The sequence below is a fragment of the Hordeum vulgare genome, chromosome 2H (assembly GCF_904849725.1).
Source record: "Hordeum vulgare subsp. vulgare chromosome 2H, MorexV3_pseudomolecules_assembly, whole genome shotgun sequence".
Classification (NCBI taxonomy): Eukaryota; Viridiplantae; Streptophyta; class Magnoliopsida; order Poales; family Poaceae; genus Hordeum; species Hordeum vulgare.
In genome coordinates this window covers 388,199,025-388,215,520 of record NC_058519.1, presented here as the reverse complement: position 1 = coordinate 388,215,520, position 16,496 = coordinate 388,199,025, and positions in this window count along the sequence as shown.

Below are 16,496 nucleotides of genomic sequence, written 5' to 3'. Positions count from 1 at the left end.
GGCACTTCTCCCAATTCAAGACAAGATTGGTGTATTTACATCTCTGTAAGACTCGATCAAGGTTGCTGAGGCAATCATCAAAGGAAGACCCGTAAACGGAGAAGTCATCCATGAAAACCTCAACAATCTTTTCACAAGTCAGAGAATATAGCCATCATACATCTTTGAAAGCTGGTGGGTGCATTACATAAGTCAAAAGGCATACGTCTATAGGCAAAGGTACCGAAAGGGCAGGTGAAAGTGGTTTTCTCCTGATCAGATTGTGCAACTGGTATTTGGGAGAAACCAGAATAACCGTCTAGAAAGCAAAAGTGTGTGTGTTTGGATAGTCTTTCTAGCATTTGGTCGATAAAAGGCAAAGGGTAATGATATTTCCTAGTGGCTTTATTCAACTTCCTAAAATCAATCACCATCCTATAGCGAGTAATAGTCCTCTATGGGATCAACTCATCCTTATCATTAGGGACAACGGTAATGCCTCCCTTCTTAGGGACGCAATGCACCGGACTCACCCAATCGCTGTAAGCAACAGGATAGATAATACCCGCTTCCAGGAGCTTTAGTATTTCTTTTCTCACTACTTCTTTCATCTTAGGATTCAATCTCCTTTGATGATCAGCAACTGGTTTGAATTCAGGATCAGTTTTGATCTTGTGATGGCATAGAGTGGGACTAATGCCCTTAAGATCATCAAGAGTATATCCAATAGCAACACGGTGCTTTCTCAGAGTTTTTAGTAACTTATTTTCTTCCTGCTCTGATAGGCTAGCACTAATAATAACAGGATATATCTCCTTTTCATCAAGATAGCCATACTTAAGAGTATCAGGCAACTGTTTAAGCTCGAACACAGGATCACCCTTTGGTGGAGGTGGATCCCCAAGAAGTTCAACGGGCAAGTTATTCTTAAGGATAGGATATTGTTCTAAGACAACTCTATCTATTTCATCCCTTTCATCCATATGCATATCATTTTCATGCTCAAGCAAGTATTGCTCTAAGGGATCAGTAGGGGGCACGACAATAGAGGCTAAGGCAATAGTTTTGTCCCTACTAGGCAACTCCTTTTCATGAGGTTGTCTACCAAACTTAGAGAAATTGAACTCATGTGACACACCTTCAAAGCCAACAGTGACAGTTTGGTTCTCACAATCAATATGAGCATTGACAGTATTAAGGAAGGGTATGCCAAATATGATGGGACAAAAGCTATCTTGTGCGGTAGCAAGAACGAGGAAATCAGCAGGATACTTCGTTTTACCACATAAGACTTCAACATCCCTAACAATTTCCACAGGGCAGATAGTATCTCTATTGGCAAGCTGAATAGTGACATCAATAGGCTCTATCTCAACAGGTGCAATCTCATCTTTGATTTCATTGTATAAGGATTGAGGTATTGCACTAACACTAGCACCCAAGTCACATAAACCATGATAACAATGATATCCTATCTTAACAGAAACCACAGGCATGCCAACAACAGGCCTATGTTTGTCTCTAGCGTGAGGTTTAGCAATTCTAGCAGCATCTTCACAAAAGTGAATATTATGTCCCTCAACTTCTTCAGACAGAAGATCTTTGATAATAGCAATGCTAGGATGAACTCTAATTTGCTCAGGGGGTGTAGGTGTTCTAATATAGCCTCTACATATCACAGTTGAAGCTTTAGAATGATCCTTTATCCTAACAGGGAAAGGTGGTTTCCCAATGTAACCACTGGGTACCACAGGATCATTATAGGCAATGACTTTCTCTTCAACTGGAGTGGGTTTAACTACATTGACTTCTAAAGGACGATGATATTTAAACCACTTCTCTTTGGGGAGATCAATATGAGCAGCAAAAGATTCACACAATGAAGCTAGTATCTCAGAATCAAGTCCATACTTAGCGCTAAAGTCACAAAAAGTATTTGTCTCAACAAAGGATTTAACGCAATCAAAAGTGAAATTCATACCTGACTCCTTACCTTCTTCAAGCTCCCAATCTTCAGAGTTGCGTTTAATTCTCTCCAATAAATTCCATTTGAAGTCAATATCTCTCTTCATAAAAGAACCGGTACAAGAAGTGTCAAGCATGGTGCGATCATCATGAGAAAGCCGAGCATAGAAGTTCTGAATGATAATTTCTCTCGAGAGCTCATGATTGGGGCATGAATATAGCATTGATTTAAGGCTCCCCCAAGCTTGAGCGATGCTTTCTCTATCATGAGGCCAAAAATTCTAAATATAATTTCGATCACGATGTACTAAATGCATAGGATAAAAGTTTTGATGAAATTCCAATTTCAACCGATTGTAGTCCCATGATCCAGTATCATCACATAGCCTATACCATGTCAACGCCTTATCCTTCAAAGATAAAGGAAAGACCTTCTTCTTGACCTCATCCTCACGCACACCTGCAAGCTTAAATAAACCACAAACTTCATCCACATAGATCATATGCAAGTCTGGATGTGATGTTCCATCTCCTGTAAAAGGATTAGCCAGCAGTTTCTCAAGCATACCCGAAGGAAATTCAAAGCAAATATTTTCAGTAGGTGCAGCAACTTGAGGAGCAACTCTTTGTGCTTCCGTTCGAGGTGAAGATACCCTGAACAAGCCCCTCAAAGGATTAGTATCCATAGTCACAAGTGACAATAAATTTCAGCACACTATATGAATGTTTCCTTACCAAGTTCCACTTACCAAAGGCGCTTCACTCCCCGGCAACGGCGCCAGAAAAGATTCTTGATGACCCACAAGTATAGGGGATCAATCGTAGTCCTTTCAATAAGTAAGAGTGTCGAACCCAACGAGGAGCAGAAGGATCTGACAAGTGGTTTTCAGCAAGGAAAAATCTACTGGCACTGAAATTGTCGGTAACAAGTGATTGTGTGGTGAGATGATTCGTAGAAAGCAACAAGTAACAAAAGTAGCAACAGTGCAGCAAGGTGCCCCAATCCCTTTTGTAGAAAGGGTCAAGCCTGGACAAAGTCTTATAGGAGGAAAAACGCTCCCGAGGACACACGGGAATTTCTGTCATGCTAGTTTCATCATGTTCATATGATTCGCGTTCATTACTTTGATAGTTTGATATGTGGGTGGACCGGCGCTTGGGTACTGCCCTTACTTAGACAAGAATCCCACTTATGATTAACCCCTCTCGCAAGCATCCGCAACTACGAAAGAAGAATTAATACAAACTCTAACCATAGCATTAAACTAGTGGATCCAAATCAGCCCCTTACGAAGCAACGCATAAACTAGGGTTTAAGCTTCTGTCACTCTAGCAACTCATCATCTACTTACTACTTCCCATGCCTTCCTCTAGGCTCAAATAATGGTGAAGTGTTATGTAGTTGACATTCACATAACACCACTAGAGGAAAAACAACATACAACATATCAAAATACCGAACGAATACCAAATTCACATGACTATTATTAGTATGACTTATCACATGTCCTTGGGAACAAAAGTAAATACTCACAAAGCATAATCATAATCATGATCAGATGTGTAATGAGTAGCATCAAGGATCTGAACATAAACTCTTCCACCAAATAATCCACCTAGCATCAACTACAAAGAGTAATCAACACTACTAGCAACCTTACAAGTACCAATCGGAGTCGCGAGACGGAGATTGGTTACAAGAGATGAACTAGGGTTTGCAGATGAGATGGTGCTGATGAACATGTTGATGGAGATGAGTCCCCTCCGATGAGAGGAGTGTTGGTGATGACGATGGCGACGATTTCCCCCTCCGAGAGGGAAGTTTCCCCGGCAGGATCGTCCTGCCGGAGCTCTAGATTGGTTCTGCTCAAGTTCCGCCTCGTGGCGGCGGCGAAACCATGAGAAAGCTCCCTTCTGATTTTTTCCCTGTACAAAACTCTCCATATAGCAAAAGAGGGGGCCAGTGGGCCAGTGGGCTACCCACAAGCCCCCATGGCGCGACCTGGTAGGGTGGGGGTGCCCCTGCGATAATTCTTCGGCCCAGTATTTTTTATATATTGGGGAAAATCCCCGTTGATTTTCACGGCGTTTGGAGTTGCGCAGAATAGGTATCTCAACTTTGCTCCACTTTCAGGCCAGAATTCCAGTTGTCGGTATTCTCCCTCTTCATGTAAACCTTGCAAAATAAGAGAGAAAAGGCATAAGAATAGTACCGTGAAGTGAAATAACAGCTAAAGAAGCGATAAGTATCAACGTGAAAACATGATGCAAAATGGACGTATCAAACCCGAGGGAGAAATGGTGAGCGGTTGTGACCCCCAAGTATTTGGCGAGGCAGGCATCAGGAGGGATATCCTCCGCGTCCACGACTGGGTTCCTAAGGGGTAAGTCATGCTTCCTGTTTATATTGAGCTTAGTTTTGCATTTCTAGAGTAGATTCGAGTTGGTTTGCTCGGTTAGTTTAGCTATTGGTGTGCTGATTGCGTCTCTGTTTTTCGTCGGTTAGGATGGAGTTTTGGTTTGCTTTCTTAGTGCACATTAGATGGGAGCGGTACACGCTGATTGCAAAGAATAAGAAGAAATTCCAAGGAGGTTTAGATTATCTATTGCCAATGGCTTGTAGTTGGAGTTTCAGACAATTTGGGGAGGTAATTTATAGCCAATATCCTTGGTGTTTGCTTGATGAAGTGGAATACAAATACTATGATGGGGGAAATACATGGGTGACAGTTAGTAATGATGAAGAGCTGGCTACCATGTTTGCTAGGCATAAGGAGAAAGAGAATTTCCATGTGAGGCAACAAGTTGATGCGCTTAAGAAGGCATTTGGATCTAGGATGGTGGGTGCACCTTCTCGGCCAGAACCAAGTCATCGTAATGGGAGCTCTAGCCAGAACAGTTCAATTAGTGAACGGCGACGTGGTGGCTCGACAAGCGTGGGCACCGGTAGTAGGGTCCCCCTTTAAGCAGAGCCTGATGCCTACAATTCTGGGGTTGATGAAGAGAACTTCTATTCTCATGTTATTCAGAATTTAAGACGGGCACCTCGGGCTGAAAACCAAGATGAGGCTAACAATGATGTTTGTGTGGATGGTGATGCGGTGGATGCGGACGAAGACCTTGCAACTGTTGAATGGGACCCTTTGAACCCTCATATAGAAGAAGGTACCATTTTTGCATCCATGAGTGAGTGTAGAAATGCACTTGTGATATACTGCATCAAGGTAGAATGTACTTTCAAAGTTGACAAGAGCGATCAATAATGTTACAGAGTGCACTATCCGACTGAGGGTTGTCCATGGAGGATGGTCGCATCTAAAATGCAAAATAGCACAAATGTTCAGGTCAAAGTGAATCCTTTTAAGCACACATGCCAGGAATCAACCCTTATGAAGGATACAATCAGTAGAGCCAAGTTAAGATGGGTGGCGGAAGAAGTAAAGAAGTGGGTGAAATAAAACCAGCAAGTGGGTCCAAAGGAATTGTTGAAGAACATCAAAGACAAGTTCAAGATAGAGTTACCATACATGAGGTTGTTCAGTGGTAAATAACATGATATGGATTCTATTTATGGTAACTTGGAGGAAAGTTTTCGATTGTAGTATTCATTCAAAGGTGAAGTGGAGAGGACCAACCCAGGTAGTATTGTAGATATTGACCACCACACCGTGGAGTACACATTCAGGGGACTGACAAAGACCAAGGAATGCTTTAGGAGGGTTTTTGTGTGCTCGGAGGTTTATCACCGGGGGTTTTTGGCAGGCTGCATGCCATATTTGTCTATTGTTGCTACTTTTCTTACACGGGGGTTTAAAGGACAGTTAGTAGCAGCTTGTGCAGTTGATGCACACATTTTTTTATTTCCAGTTGCGTATGTTGTGCTAGAGACAGAGTCTGAGGAGAGCTGGACTTGGTTTTTGCATAATCAGTGTCGGGCTATTGCACATCCCAATGGATTCATACAGATGCCTGTAAAGGTTTAGAAGTGGTCGTGGACAATGTGTTCCTTGGAGTAGAGCATAGGGAATGCATGCGTCACCTTGCTACGAATTTGTGAAGAAATACAAAGGAAAGGCGTATACCGACAATTTATGGCCAACATATTTGACTTGCACTGTGAAGAAGCACAACTACCACTTGAGGCAGTTATACACGAATCCCAAAGTGAAGGAATACTTGGAAACACACCACTCCAAGTTATGGGCCAGAAGCCAATTCAGTGAACTGAGCAAAGTTGACTATGTGCACAGTAATCTAGCAGAGTCTTTCAACTCAACGATTTGTTTGACAGGATAAGGATAGAATAGCCGAGATAAAATTCATGGGCCACATTATCATCCCTGCGGTGATGAATGAACTGAAGCAGAAAACAACAGACTTGGAAATGAAAAAGACTCTTTTCTCAGGTACCACATCAGAGATATCATATTTGGATAAAGAAAAGAGGGAATGGAGATATCTAGTGGATTTAGAAGCTAGAACTTACAGTTGTAGGCAATGGCAGATAACTGGGTTGCCATGCATTCATGCCTTGTTTTTCATCACTTCTCTCTCACGTCCAACAGGGAACATACAGCAGTGTGTGCATGATTACTACTCTGTTACAAGGTTCAAACCAAATATGTGTATGCCTTGCCTGGTATGGAGGGAAAACAACAATGGGACATAGTGGACCCTGGATTCAAGCTTTGCGCTCTATTTCTAAAGAGAGCAGCACGTAGACCAAGGAAGAGTCGAATCAGACCTCACAACGAAGGAGCTGGACTTGGAGCGAGGAAGCATAATTGCACAAGGTGTGGTGGGTCTGGTCATTTCGATAAGTATTGTTATAACACAATAGATCCAGTGTTCGGAGAGTGTTTCGAGGAAGGCTTCAATGAAAATGTTGGTCAACAGCCGGTTGCCGCAACAGATGATGAAAATGATGGTCAACAGCCAGTTGAATTAGATGAGGATTTTGACGAGGTTCCAAATGATGATGATCAACAACCGCATGATTTTGACGATGATCCAAAATATCCTCCAAATGATGATTCAAGTGAGCCTCCAAATGGTTATCCAAGTGAGGCTCCAAATGGTGATCCAAGTGAAGCTCCAAATGGTGATCCAAGTGAGGATCCAAATGATGATCCAAGTGAGGCTCCAAATGGTGACCAACCTTCTGTCGTTGTGAGTTCTGCTAGGTATGTAAATCTTGGAAATACTACTGTACATTTATCACTTGACATGATCTCATTACCCTTTATGTTTTGTACAACTCTGCGGTAGGTTTTAAGTAGATGCACAAGGTACCAACAACCAAGAGGAGAAGAGAACAAGCAATGAGCACAATGAGGACAAGGTGCACGAGGAGCAAAGTGATGGCAAGAAGCTCAAGGATCAAACAAAAGCCCCAACACTATTTATCAATAATTATGAAACATTATGAATAATGTTGTATTTGTGTTGAATGATGTTGGACCTACGTTAGAACTATGTTTGAATGATGTTGGACCTATGTTAGAACTTCAAATGTGACATGCTATTTGGATGTTGCAATTCTTTTGAAACTTTGGTAGGGTACACTCACATTCAAGATTTAAAGAAGTCTAAAACATCAAAATGGATAACTAACCCTGGATCCTTCTTAGTCACTCCAAAATGAAGTTGTGGTGAGGTTTTTGAAAATTTCATGTTCCAAAAAACAAACCACTTCTCTTCACTTCATACGTCAGAATTCAACATTTGAATGTATGTAAATTTTGTTTATCAACTTAAATTGCTAGTATATGACATAAGAAGACTATGTGCGCTGTTTTTTAATTTTTCTGATTTTTTTTGAATTTGTTATGCCCATTTGAATCCTGGTCAAACCTAACTTTGACCAACATTTAAACAAGTTTAAAACATGAAAATGAAAAACTGAGGCTTGATCCTTCTTAGTCACTACAAAATGAAGTTGTGGTGAGGTTCTTGAAATTTTAATGTTCATTTCCCCCAAAACACTTCTCTTCACTTCATACAAGAGAGTTTGAGATACTTGAGATATCACATGAGACACATGAACTTTTCATTTAAATGTATGTAGACCTTGTTTATCAACATAAGTCGTTAGTATATAACATAAGAAGACTATGTGCAAAGGTTTTTCATTTTTCTGATTTTTATTTAATTTATTATGCTCATTTGAAATCTGGCCAAAGCTACCTTTGATTGCTCCAAACCCCTCCCAAACCCTAGCGTTGAACAAGGACCATCGATCTGTAGGGAGGACGAGGGTGATGTTGGGGAACGTCGCATGGGAAACAAAAAATTTCCTACGCGCACGAAAACCTATCATGGTGATGTCCATCTACGAGAGGGGATGAGTGATCTACGTACCCTTGTAGATCGTACAGCAGAAGCGTTAGAGAACGCGGTTGATGTAGTGGAACGTCCTCACGTCCCTCGATCCGCCCCGCAAACAATCCCGCGATCAGTCCCACGATCTAGCACCGAACGGACGGCACCTCCGCGTTCCGCACACGTACAGCTCGACGATGATCTCGGCCTTCTTGATCCAGCAAGAGAGACGGAGAGGTAGAAGAGTTCTCCGGCAGCGTGACGGCGCTCCGGAGGTTGGTGATGATCTTGTCTCAGCAGGGCTCCGCCCGAGCTCCGTAGAAACGCGATCTAGAGGAAAAACTATGGAGGTATGTGGTCGGGCAGCCGTGAGAAAGTCGTCTCAAATCAGCCCTAATTGCTCCATATATATAGGAGGAGGGAGGGGGACCTTGCCTTGGGGTCCAAGGGACCCTCAAGGGGTCGGCCGAGCCAAGGGGGGGAGGACTCCCCCCCCAAACCGAGTTGGACTTGGTTTGGTGGGAGGAGTCCCCCTCCCTTCCCACTTCCTCCCTCTTTTTTTTTTCTTTTCCTTTGATTCTTTATTCTTGGCGCATAGGCCCCCTTGGGGATGTCCCACCAGCCCACTAAGGGCTGGTGTGTCTCCCCAAAGCCTATGGGCTTCCCCGGGGTGGGTTGCCCCCCCCCCCCCCCCGGTGAACTCCCGAAACCCATTCGTCATTCCTGGTACATTCCCGGTAACTCCGAAAACCTTCCGGTAATCAAATGAGGTCATCCTATATATCAACCTTCGTTTCCGGACCATTCCGGAAACCCTCGTGACGTCCGTGATCTCATCCGGGACTCCGAACAACATTCGGTAACCAACCATATAACTCAAATACGCATAAAACAACGTCGAACCTTAAGTGTGCAGACCCTGCGGGTTCGAGAACTATGTAGACATGACCCGAGAGACTCCTCGGTCAATATCCAATAGCGAGACCTGGATGCCCATATTGGATCCTACATATTCTACGAAGATATTATCGTTTGAACCTCAGTGCCAAGGATTCGTATAACCCCGTATGTCATTTCCTTTGTCCTTCGGTATGTTACTTGCCCGAGATTCGATCGTCAGTATCCGCATACCTATTTCAATCTCGTTTACCGGCAAGTCTCTTTACTCGTTCCGTAATACAAGATCCCGCAACTTACACTAAGTTACATTGCTTGCAAGGCTTGTGTGTGATGTTGTATTACCGAGTGGGCCCTGAGATACCTCTCCGTCACACGGAGTGACAAATCCCAGTCTTGATCCATACTAACTCAACTAACACCTTCGGAGATACCTGTAGAGCATCTTTATAGTCACCCAGTTACGTTGCGACGTTTGATACACACAAAGTATTCCTCCGGTGTCAATGAGTTATATGATCTCATGGTCATAGGAATAAATACTTGACACGCAGAAAACAGTAGCAACAAAATGACATGATCAACATGCTACGTCTATTAGTTTGGGTCTAGTCCATCACGTGATTCTCCCAATGACGTGATCCAGTTATCAAGCAACAACACCTTGTTCATAATCAGAAGACACTGACTATCATCGATCAACTGGCTAGCCAACTAGAGGCATGCTAGGGACAGTGTTTTGTCTATGTATCCACACATGTAAATGAGTCTTCATTCAATACAATTATAGCATGGATAATAAACTATTATATTGATACAGGAATTATAATAATAACTATACATTTATTATTGCCTCTAGGGCATAATTCCAACAGTCTCCCACTTGCACTAGAGTCAATAATCTAGTCCTCACATCACCATGTGAATTACATTGTAATAAATCTAACACCCATACAGTTCTGGTGTCGATCATGTTTTGGCCGTGGAAGAGGTTTAGTCAGCGGGTCTGCTACATTCAGATCCGTGTGCACTTTTCATATATTTACGTCCTCCTCCTCGACGTAGTCGCGGATGAGGTTGAAGCGTCGTTTGATGTGTCTGGTCTTCTTGTGAAACCTTGGTTATTGGATCCAGCGCACTTGGCACCACTCCAAGATCCGTCCTGAACTTCTTCATCCAGACACCCTCCTTAGCCGCGTCCGAGGCAGCCATGTACTCTGCTTCACATGTAGAATCTGCTACGACGCTTTTCTTGGAACTGCACCAGCTTACTGCACCCCCATTAAGAATAAATACGTATCCGGTTTGCGACTTAGAGTCGTCCGGATCTGTGTCAAAGCTTGCATCGACGTAACCTTTTACGGCGAGCTCTTCGTCACCTCCATACACGAGAAACATCTCCTTAGTCCTTTTCAGGTACTTCAGGATATTCTTGACCGATGTCCTGTGATCCACTCCTGGATTACTCTGGAACCTACCTGCCATACTTATGGCCAGGCTAACATCCGGTCTAGTGCACAGCATCGCATACATGATAGAACCTATGGCTGAAGCATAGGGGACGGAGCGCATATGCTCTCTATCTTCATCAGTTGCTGGGCACTGAGTCTTACTCAATCTCGTACCTTGTAACACTGGCAAGAACCCTTTCTTGGACTGTTCCATTTTGAACCTCTTCAAAACTTTATCAAGGTATGTGCTTTGTGAAAGTCCTATCAAGCGTTTTGATCAATCCCTATAGATCTTAATGCCTAGAATGTAAGCAGCTTCTCCTAGGTCCTTCATAGAGAAACTTTTATTCAAGTAACCTTTTATGCTCTCCAAAAACTCTACGTTGTTTCCAATCAGTAATATGTCATCCACATATAATATTAGAAACGCCACAGAGCTCCCACTCACTTTCTTGTAAATACAAGATTCTCCAACCACTTGTATAAACCGAAATGCTTTGATCACCTCATCAAAGCGTTTGTTCCAACTCCGAGATGCTTGCACCAGTCCATAAATGGATCGCTGGAGCTTGCACACCTTGTCAGCATTTTTAGGATCGACAAAACCTTCGGGTTGCATCATATACAACTCTTCCTTAAGGAAACCGTTAAGGAACGCCGTTTTGACATCCATCTGCCAGATTTCATAATCGAAAAATGCAGCTATTGCTAACATGATTCTGACGGACTTAAGCATTGCCACGGGAGAGAAAGTCTCATCGTAGTCAACTCCTGGAACTTGTGAAAAACCCTTTGCCACAAGTCGAGCTTTATAAACGGTCACATTACCGTCAGCGTCCGTCTTCTTCTTAAAGATCCATTTGTTCTGAATAGCCTTGCGGCCCTCAGGTAGTATCTCCAAAGTCCACACTTTGTTCTCATACATGGATCCTATCTCAGATTTCATGGCTTCTAGCCATTTGTTGGAATCTGGGCCCACCATTGCTTCTTCATAATTCGCAGGTTCATTGTTGTCTAACAACATGATTGATAAGACGGGATTACCGTACCACTCTGGAGCAGCGCGTGATCTCGTCGACCTGCGTGGTTCAACAGAAACTTGAACTGGAGTTTCATGATCATTATCATTAACTTCCTCCTCAACCAGCGTCGCAATGACGGAGGTTTCCCCTTGCCCTGCGCCACCATCCAGAGGGATGAGAGGTTCAACAACCTCGTCAAGTTCTATCTTCCTCCCACTCAATTCTCTCAAGAGAAACTCCTTCTCGAGAAAGGTTCCGTTCTTAGCAACAAACACTTTGCCCTCGGATTTGAGATAGAAGGTGTACCCAACTGTCTCTTTTGGGTAGCCTATGAAGACGCATTTTTCCGCTTTGGGTTCCAGCTTTTCAGGCTGAAGCTTTTTGACATAAGCATCACATCCCCAAACTTTAAGAAACGACAACTTTGGCCTTTTGCCATACCACAGTTCGTATGGTGTCGTCTCAACGGATTTTGATGGTGCCCTATTTAAAGTGAATGCAGCTGTTTCTAATGCATAACCCCAAAATGATAACGACAAATCAGTAAGAGACATCATAGATCGCACCATCTCTAACAAAGTACGATTACTACGTTCGGACACACCATTACGCTGTGGTGTTCCAGGCGGTGTTAACTGTGAAACAATTCCACATTGTCTTAAGTGAGCACCAAACTCGAAACTCAGATATTCACCCCCACGATCAGACCGTAGGAACTTGATCTTCTTGTTACGATGATTTTCTACTTCACTCTGAAATTGCTTGAACTTTTCAAATGTTTCAGACTTGTGTTTCATCAAGTAGACATAACCATATCTACTTAAATCGTCAGTGAAGGTGAGGAAATAACGATATCCGCCACGTGCCTCTACGCTCATTGGACCACACACATCTGTATGTATGATTTCCAACAAGTCACTTGCACGCTCCATTGTTCCGGAGAACGGAGTCTTAGTCATCTTGCCCACGAGGCATGGTTCGCACGTGTCAAGTGAATCAAAATCAAGTGACTCCAGAAGTCCATCAGCATGGAGTTTCTTCATGCGCTTTACACCAATATGACCCAAGCGGCAGTGCCACAAAAATATGTCGCTATCATTGTTTACTCTAACTATTTTGGTCTCAATGTTATGTATATGCGTATCGCTATCAAGATTCAATATGAACAATCCTCTCACATTCGGTGCATGACCATAAAAGATGTTACTCATAGAAATAGAACAACCATTATTCTCAGACTTAAAAGAGTAACCGTCTCGCAATAAACAAGATCCAGATATAATGTTCATGCTCAACGCAGGCACTAAATAACAATGATTTAAGTTCATCACTAATCCCGATGGTAGCTGAAGTGACACTGTGCCGACGGCGATTGCATCAACCTTGGAACCATTTCCTACGCGCATCGTCACTTCGTCTTTCGCCAGCCTTCGTCTATTCCGCAGTTCCTGTTTCGAGTTGCAAATGTGAGCAACAGAACCGGTATCGAATACCCAGGCACTACTACGAGAGCCGGTTAAGTACACATCAATAACATGTATACCTTATTTTTCTTTGCCCGCCTTCTTATCTGCCAGATACTTGGGGCAATTGCGCTTCCAGTGACCCATACCCTTGCAATAGAAGCACTCTGTTTCAGGCTTAGGTCCAGCCTTGGGTTTCTTCGGCAGATTGGCAACAGGCTTGCCGCTCTTCTTCGAATTGCCCTTCTTGCCTTTGCCGTTTCTCTTGAAACTAGTGGTCTTGCTCACCATCAACACTTGATGCTCTTCACGGAGTTCAGACTCTGCGACTTTCAGCATCGCAAACAACTCACCGGGAGACTTGTTCATCCCTTGCATGTTGTAGTTCAACACAAAGCCTTTATAGCTTGGCGGCAGTGATTGAAGGATTCTTTCAGTGATAGCTTCTTGCGGGAGTTCAATCCCCAGTTCAGCTAGACGGTTTGAGTACCCAGACATTTTGAGCACATGTTCACTGACAGACGAGTTTTCCTCCATCTTGCAAGCTTAGAATTTATCGGAGGTCTCATACCTCTCGATCCGGGCGTTCTTCTGAAAGATAAACTTCAACTCCTGGAACATCTCAAATGCTCCATGACGCTCAAAGCGACGTTGAAGTCCCGGTTCTAAGCCATACAAGACTGAACATTGAACTATTGAGTAGTCCTCCTTACGCGCTAACCAAGCGTTCTTAACATCCTGATCAGCCGTAGCGGGTGGTTCATCTCCTAGCGCAGCATTAAGGACATAATCCTTCTTCCCAGCTTGTAAGATTAGTTTAAGATTACGAGCCCAGTCTACAAAGTTGCTTCCATCATCTTTCAACTTAGCTTTCTCTAGGAACGTATTAAAATTCAGGATGACACTTGCTTGAGCCATGATCTACAACACAAATATATTCAAAGTGGACTTAGACTATGTTCAAGATAATTAGAGTTCAACTTAATCAAATTATATGCTAAACTCCCACTCAAAAATTACATCTCTCTAGTCATTTGAGTGGTTCATGATCCACTTACACTATCCCAAGTCCGATCATCACGTGAGTTGAGTATAGTTTCAGTGGTAAGCATCCCTATGCTTATCATATCAACTATATGATTCATGATCGACCTTTCGGTCTCATGTGTTCCGAGGCCATGTCTGCACATGCTAGGCTCGTCAAGCTTAACCCGAGTGTTCCGCGTGCGCAACTGTTTTGCACCCGTTGTATGTGAACGTTGAGTCTATCACACCCGATCATCACGTGGTGTCTCGATACGACGAACTGTAGCAACGGTGCACAGTCGGGGAGAACACAATTTCGTCTTGAAATTTTAGTGAGAGATCACCTCATAATGCTACCGTCGTTCTAAGCAAAATAAGGTGCATAAAAGGATTAACATCACATGCAATTCATAAGTGACATGATATGGCCATCATCACGTGCTTCTTGATCTCCATCACCAAAGCACCGGCACGATCTTCTTGTCACCGGCGCCACACCATGATCATCCATCAACGTGTTGCCATCGGGGTTGTCGTGCTACTTATGCTATTACTACTAAAGCTACATCCTAGCAAAATAGTAAACGCATCTGCAAGCACAAACGTTAGTATAAAGACAACCCTATGGCTCCTGCCGGTTGCCGTACCATCGACGTGCAAGTCGATATTTCTATTACAACATGATCATCTCATACATCCAATATATCACATCATGTCATTGGCCATATCACATCACAATCATACCCTGCAAAAACAAGTTAGACGTCCTCTAATTTTGTTGTTGCATGTTTTACGTGGTGACCAAGGGTATCTAGTAGGATCGCATCTTACTTACGCAAACACCACAACGGAGATATATGAGTTGCTATTTAACCTCATCCAAGGACCCCCTCGGTCAAATCCGATTCAACTAAAGTTGGAGAAACCGTCACTTGCCAGTCATCTTTGAGCAAAGGGGGTTACTCGTAACGATGAAACCAGTCTCTCGTAAGCGTACGAGTAATGTCGGTCCAAGCCGCTTCAATCCAACAATACCGCGGAATCAAGAAAAGACTAAGGAGGGCAGCAAAACACACATCACCGCCCACAAAAACTTTTGTGTTCTACTCGAGAAGACATCTACGCATGAACCTAGCTCATGATGCCACTGTTGGGGAACGTCGCATGGGAAACAAAAAATTTCCTACGCGCACGAAAACCTATCATGGTGATGTCCATCTACGAGAGGGGATGAGTGATCTACGTACACTTGTAGATCGTACAGCAGAAGCGTTAGAGAACGCGGTTGATGTAGTGGAACGTCCTCACGTCCCTCGATCCGCCCCGCGAACAATCCCGCGATCAGTCCCACGATCTAGCACCGAACGGACGGCACCTCCGCGTTCAGCACACGTACAGCTCGACGATGATCTCGGCCTTCTTGATCCAGCAAGAGAGACGGAGAGGTAGAAGAGTTCTCCGGCAGCGTGACGGCGCTCCGGAGGTTGGTGATGATCTTGTCTCAGCAGGGCTCCGCCCGAGCTCCGTAGAAACGCGATCTAGAGGAAAAACTATGGAGGTATGTGGTCGGGCAGCCGTGAGAAAGTCGTCTCAAATCAGCCCTAATTGCTCCATATATATAGGAGGAGGGAGGGGGACCTTGCCTTGGGGTCCAAGGGACCCTCAAGGGGTCGGCCGAGCCAAGGGGGGGAGGACTCCCCCCCCAAACCGAGTTGGACTTGGTTTGGTGGGAGGAGTCCCCCTCCCTTCCCACTTCCTCCCTCTTTTTTTTTCTTTTCCTTTGATTCTTTATTCTTGGCGCATAGGCCCCCTTGGGGATGTCCCACCAGCCCACTAAGGGCTGGTGTGTCTCCCCAAAGCCTATGGGCTTCCCCGGGGTGGGTTGCCCCCCCCCCCCCCCCGGTGAACTCCCGAAACCCATTCGTCATTCCCGGTACATTCCTGGTAACTCCGAAAACCTTCCGGTAATCAAATGAGGTCATCCTATATATCAACCTTCGTTTCCGGACCATTCCGGAAACCCTCGTGACGTCCGTGATCTCATCCGGGACTCCGAACAACATTCGGTAACCAACCATATAACTCAAATACGCATAAAACAACGTCGAACCTTAAGTGTGCAGACCCTGCGGGTTCGAGAACTATGTAGACATGACCCGAGAGACTCCTCGGTCAATATCCAATAGCGGGACCTGGATGCCCATATTGGATCCTACATATTCTACGAAGATCTTATCGTTTGAACCTCAGTGCCAAGGATTCGTATAACCCCGTATGTCATTCCCTTTGTCCTTCGGTATGTTACTTGCCCGAGATTCGATCGTCAGTATCCGCATACCTATTTCAATCTCGTTTACCGGCAAGTCTCTTTA